Raw genomic sequence first — 7,091 nt, forward strand, 5'->3', positions numbered from 1 at the left:
ATGCACTATTTCATCTATAGTGTTGAAAGTGACTGTATATAAGGAATATATCACACTTCATGTGACATGTGCATATCTGTCATAATACAGTGATTGATGTAACTATGGTAAAATTGCTATTGTCGAAATCTGAATTGCTACTGGCAGTGCTCCAAACAACTTAAGGGAGTTTAAACAACTTTATGTTTGGCTATTAGTGACACAATAGAATCGCATAATAGCCAGTGCTTCAATGTTGTAGCAAAATAAAATTGAATACATTAAGGAGGTTATTTATCAAAGGTCAAATTTTAGGGGCCGATTCACTAAGGGTCGAATATCGAGGGTTAATTAACCCTCGATATTCGATTAGGAATTGAAATCCTTCGACTTCGAACATCGAAGTCGAAGGATTTAGCGCAGATAGTTTGATCGAAAGATCGAAGGATTATTCCTTCGATCGAATGATTAAATCCTTCGAATCGAACGATTCGAAGGATTTAAATCCAACGTTCGAAGGAATATCCTTCAATCAAAAAAAGTTAGCCAAGCCTATGGGGACCTTCCCCATAGGCTAACATTGACTTCGGTAGCTTTTAGATGGCAAACTAGGGGGTCGAAGTATTTTTTAAAGAGACAGTACTTCGACTATCGAATGGTCGAATAGTCTAACGTTTTCTATTTCGAATCCTTCGATTCGAAGTCGTAGTTGAAGGTCGAAGTAGCCCATTCGATGGTCGAAGTAGCCCAAAAAAACCTTCGAAATTCAAAGTTTTTTAACTTCGAATCCTTCACTCGAAGTTAGTGAATCGGCCCCTTAGAGTAATGTGAATTCTTTAAAACTCTAAATTCGATTTTATTCACAATTCGAATGGTATGTTATTTATAAAAACATCTAAAATTCGATCGAATAGTGCCTACCTGAAAACTCAAATTCAAATAGAGTTTTCCTCCAAAAAGAAACCTCGACTTTTGCGCGTCAAATTTTTTTTGATGCACAACATTTGTTTTCTCCCATTGGAGTCTATGGGTCGTCATTTTGAAAGCGAAACTTGGCAAAAATGTGGCCCATCACTACTATTAACATCTTCATATAGTTCAAGGGACCTCTGCCATTGACTTCTACATGAACTCGGCAGGTTTTAGGTGGAGAATAGTTGAATTAGAACTGTTTGGGTCACGGTATGATAAATCTCACATTCAAATTCAAGTTAGAGTTGGTGCTTTTAAATTATAAAATACATACAGAGTTAGGGTCACTGGCCCTCTAGTCCTTCTCTTGGCTTTTGAGCCGAGCCTGCTGTTAGTAATCTAATACTGCTAATATCTCAGAACTGACTTCAAATAAAAAAATTAATGCATTTGAAAGAATCTGCAACGATCTTGCCGAAAGTCGTCAGGTTAAAAAATCTGTGCGTGTATGTGGTCCGGTGATCCGACCGCCCATTTCAGGTGCATTATGATCCAATCGCTGGGCCCTAGGGTTCACGATCGGATCAGCCCAATATCACCCACTTCAATGTGGGCATATCGGAGAGATCCGCTCGTTTGGTGACATCGCCAAACGAGCGGATCTCTGCGTCTATGGCCACCTTTACTGAGAAGCTGAACATGCAGTTCAGGTCAGCTCTCTGCTAACACTAATATCACAGGTATTTTGGTGAAACCTTGATGGAATATAATCATGTTGTTTAGGTCACAAACTGGTGGAACTCATCCATCCCTGAATGCAACTGCGAGAAGGTAAAAGGTGCATGTGCTGGTTGTGGATTGCAGGGGGTTGGCATTAAATATGATTTATATAGTTTATACATATAGTTGTTTTTATATTCTATATATAAATAAAAATTGAATGTTTGATATCTTGAGAAACTTCTTTTTTTTTGTAAATTCTCTGATTAAGTTTCAAGATTTAAATGGATAAAAATCAGTACGTACGTCAGTATGGGATCTGTCTAGTGATGGGCGAATTTCTCCCGTTTCGCTGAAAAATGTATGAATTTCCCTCAAAATTCGCGAAACGGCAGTGAAATCTGAAAGTTCTCTTAAAAATAGTGAAATTCGAACGTTTTCACAAAAAAATCGTGCAAATCGGACGTTTTCACACAAAAATCATGAAATTAGAAGCATTCCACTCAGAAATCGTGACATTTTAAGGATTTCACTCAAAAATCGTGAAACTTTAAGGTTTTCAATAAAAAATGGTGAAAATCGGACGTTTCACTCAAAAATTGTGAAATTTGAAGGTTTTCACAAAAAATTTTGAAATTTGAAGGATTTCACTCAAAAATCGTGAAATTTTAAGGATTTCACTCGAAAATCGTGAAATTTTATGGTTTTCAATAAAAAATTATGAAAATCGGAAATTGACACTGTCACCGGCGAATTTTCACAGGAGATTCACCAATTTATTCGCTGGCGGTGAAACGCGGAAATTTGCTGTGCGAATTTATTCGCCCATCACTAGACCTGTTATCCAGAATGCTCTGGACCTGGAGTTTTCTCGATAACGGATATTTACTTAATTTGGATCTTCATCCCTTAAGTCAGGGGTTTCCAAAAGATAGATCGGGATCCACCACTAGACCTTTAGTTGGTGATCAGTAGATCTCAAGACACTGTCCAAAAACAGTTTGACTAAATCACCCTTCTGTCTTATTCTTTTCATTATATATTTATTCTATATATTTATATTAAATATGTATTCTCTTGAGGTTACATAATAAATAGTTGTTATTTAAATAAAGTAATATAAATTCTCTTATAAATCAATATAATATTTAAGTAATATTTTCCACGGAACATAATCCTAATACTGATATTATGCATGTAGATCATAATGGGACAAAATCACTAAAAGTAGACCCCGCATTAGTATGGGCACTCCTGGCTTAAGTCTACTAAAAAATCTTTGAAAGATTAATTAAACCCAGCAGGCTTGTATTGCCTCCATGTAACATACCCTGGTGGTCTAGCGGGGACTAGGGCCCGTTGTTAAGTCTAACTTGTTAGTATCTGGGTGCGATTTCTATCTTGTTTTGATTACTCCTTGAACTCCACCTGTACTGACTCTGGCCTGCCTGACCACGCTTTTCATCTACTCCTTTAACTGTTGCCTTTCATCCTAAACCTTGGGAACGAACGTGCCCATTTGCTCTTTCAGAACACTTGCTTTGCTCCTCTCAAGTTAAGACCTTGAGGCATCTGAGTAGCTGAGGGCTCCTCCCGAGGCCAAAGGTGGCTGCTACAGGCAGAAGATTGAGCCATAACCAGGGAGCCTAGCACTTGTTCTGAATTTAGGGAGCCGTACGTGACACTCCAATACGGTTGGGATAACAAACAAGGTATTGTTTTAGTATTATTGTTTCATTATTACAGAGAAAAGGGAACTCATTTTTAAAAGTTTTAGTTATTTGGATAGAATGGAGTCTATGGGAGATGGCCTTCCTGTAATTCAGAACTTTCTGGATAACAGGTTTCCGGATAAAGGATCCCATACTTGTACTCTGTTCTCCAAATCAGAGAAATTGTATTTATTTACTGTGTAATATTTTCTTGGTCTTCCTATGTCTTCTCCTTTATTGCAAGACTTTATATAATTCTGTTCTTCATTTCTATTAGTCCAACTAAAATTTCTATATTTTCAAAATGATGTTGCCAAATAAATGTGGTGATGCACTTGTGATAGAACGACATATTCCTTACCGACAGCATCACTGGAGCAAAACGAGTTTCTGTTCTTAGCAAACAAATCAAGGGAAGATCGAGGCTGATCATATTCGAGTGTATGTAGGAGAGCAGCTCCATTACTGTCTGATGATGAGACCCTTCCTTATGGCCTGTTCCATCTCATTGCACTAACCAAGCTAGAGGGGAAGCAGGACAAAGGCTTGGGCTCCTCATGCAGCTGGGTTTTTGCTGAAATTTTATGTTGTTATGGTAATTCTCTACACAAATGACCTAATAAGCAAGGAGGGATAAAACTGTCATGCTCCATATGTCACATCCGCTCAACATTCCAGTCTACATGCAGAGCTGTACGGTAAGATAAGTGGTTCTCTAGCACAACAGAGAGGCCGATGCAAGCTCAGCATCTATTAAATCTTTAAGGGTAAGAGTAGTATTTCTGTGCAGCTCAGTGGCTTAGGGGGAAGGAAGAATTCCCAAACTCAATCTTTTAGAGCAGTTTCTAAACCTGGGGAGGAACAGTTCCCTTTTAAAAGAAACAGTGAGGAAAGAAATAGATTGTAGAACTGTAACAGTACTGGAGAATTGTAAGAGTTTTAATCAGTCTCCTTATAAAAGAATAATGAAAGAAAATGATTTATTGGTTGATTACTGTTTTTAACAAAATCCCAAGACTTGTACTTTTGATTGAACTTGCCCCACAGGCTCAAGCCTGCTCCCCCACACCCCCGTCTGCTCGATTAAAGTTAAGGAGGAGGAAGGAAGTAAATGGTGAGCTGTGGGTGATGCACACAGGGGAAGGTGGGCTTCAGGAGGAGGAGGACCCTGGTGGTGGTGATGAGGGCCCTTGATGTCACAGCCCTGGCGTGCCCCTTATTCCCCAGTCTGATGCTGAAAATGATGAAAGTCAATGTTAGCATGTTGACTATTGTAGAGTCCCCAATGTTTTGTACTTGTGAGACACATTTTGGGTCACACCAGTGTATAAAACAATTCTGTAGGCCACCAGCCAACCAGTTATCTCTATGTGGACTGCCAGCCCACAGCAGTTTCTTTTCGGCAGTAAATTATTTTGTTTGTGTCTCCAAGCAGAAATGGAAGCTTGATTGGCTGTTTTTGAGGCCATTGGGAGCAACTTCAAAGTAGCTGGCAAATAACATGATGTTCATGATCCAGCACAAAGGTGTTGGAGGGCAATCTCTAGCTTGTTTGCCTCCATGTGTTGAGCCTTATGCCAGAGAGCTGCACATTACTTGTCACAGCAAGTGTTAACGTAACAAAGCAATGCTAGCTAATATTTGACTTTTTTGATTCCCAGGTATTGTTTGTTCATGGCAATGGCATCTTTTGGGGCCCAATGTCTTCTGTGCTGGGTGCTTACTTGGACATCTGTGGTTGCTTTACTAAATGGGAAGACAGTTGGATCCCATTCAGGAACTGGGAGTGATATTCCAGCTGAAAGTACGTAGAACACTAAACTGTATTGCTCAAAAGCCTGGAAGCAGGACCATATTCTAGAATGAAGGATCCTATATATTTAACATGTCCATTTCAACTCTCCACATAAATTGGTACAGGTTATTATCATCATCATATGCAGACCTAGTGATCATTGGTCAGTTCTTTCCAGAGCACTTCAAATGACAAGCATTGAGGGCCAATTTTTGGTGCTGGTGATGTTGCATTGATGTTTTAAATTGGTTAAAATGTTGATTGGACGTTGGAAGACCCATCACCAAGGGAAGTTACATTTATTCAAAACTGGTAGGCATTAAAAGCTCTGTTTAAAGGTTAATTTGACATAGGAGAGTTTCATGCAGAAATTCTTCCACCCAGTTTCTCTTCTCTCTTCCCATACCAGCTGGATTTTAATGATGGGCTTCTTACCTGATGTCAAAGCCATTCCATGTTTCCTTAAGTGTCACCTTCTTTCATGGCCTACAGAAGTTCTTTTAGATGTACATTCTAGACAGAAGAATATAGCTGTGTCTCCTCAAAGCAAGTTATATGAGTGTTGATATATTTTATTGGATTTAAACCTTCCATTAGTTATGTTATTTTACATTTCCTACTGCTGTTGAACATGACCCACCATAACCCAACCAGAGAGCAAGAGAGTCAAAGATATTATCATTGCATTTCAAAGAGACAGGGTTGTTTTCGGTCAACATGACAAATATTCTGGACAACAACATTTCTAATACATTCTCACAACAGAGCTAACTATTAACATGTCAGGCCTTGCAAAGTACCTACATTTATCTAAGGTACAGTAACAATTATGAATTGGTGTTGTTAGATTCAACTTCAAACTGTGCTAGACCAAGTTTAAAAAAAGAGGTGTTTGTGCATTAAAATTTAGCTAAAACCTGATGAAAGTTTCCCTAGTGCTTGGGTGTTATGGAACTATAATAGAGAACGTGTACGCTCCATTGGCCAGGGACTGATATATATGATAAACAATTTTATTAAAGTGCTAAGTAACATGTTGGCACTTTATAAAGTATAATAATTGTCAGGACCTTGTAAGAAACTTCTCTACAAGATAATTCATTTCTCAGCCTACTTCCTAATGTCTTACTTTGCTGCTAAAGTACAGGAAGATTACATCTAAAGCCAGATAACAGCGGGGAGTTATTGACGAGAATTTTAATGTTGGCATGAAACAGCAGAATCTCATTTCTATTTAGTTTTTTTCTCAGACTAGGCCAGTTAAAAGAAAAGTGAAAAAAAAAGAGCTTTGTGAGATGTTTATCTTTGCATCAGCAGGAAAGGAATTCAGACATCTGAAAAGCCTTGCATATTACTAATTGTTTGTTGGGGCTGTTGCTCTGCACTGATTTGCTTCTGCATTTAAAGAAACAATAAAACCAAAAAATTAAAGTGGCTTGAAGCAATGATAATGTGATGTACTCTAGCCCTGCACTGGTAAAAATGGTGTGTTTGCTTCAGAAACTCTGCTATAGTTTATATAAACAAGCTGCTGTGTAGCCAAGGGGGCAGCCATTCAAACCATTAAAGAAAAGGGAAGGATGGCCCCATTAGGAAAACATTCAAATACACAAAATACTGTATAACAAATAACTTTATGTAACATTAAAGGCAAAATAAAACACATCCAAGATCCTGGCCCTCCATGCCAGGCAAAGTCCCATAACTCCTTTGGTAGACAAGCGTCTTAGTTCCCTTTCCCCATAGAGTACCTTGTTCCCAGGTAGCATTACCTGCCCCAAGTATGTTTCCCAACTGGACAAAGTACTGCTCCCATGTGGCAGGCACACAAAAAAGCCTAGGTCACAAACGGAAGACATCCTGGATCCTCTTTTTCCCTCTACCCTCCCCAGGCAGACTCACCCGGGGGCTCACACAGAGCTGGCAGGCTCACAAAGAGCTGGAGCAGGCATCCACAGCGATGACATCCTTTA

This window comes from Xenopus laevis, chromosome 1S (genome assembly GCF_017654675.1).
Source record: "Xenopus laevis strain J_2021 chromosome 1S, Xenopus_laevis_v10.1, whole genome shotgun sequence".
NCBI classification, from domain to species: domain Eukaryota; kingdom Metazoa; phylum Chordata; class Amphibia; order Anura; family Pipidae; genus Xenopus; species Xenopus laevis.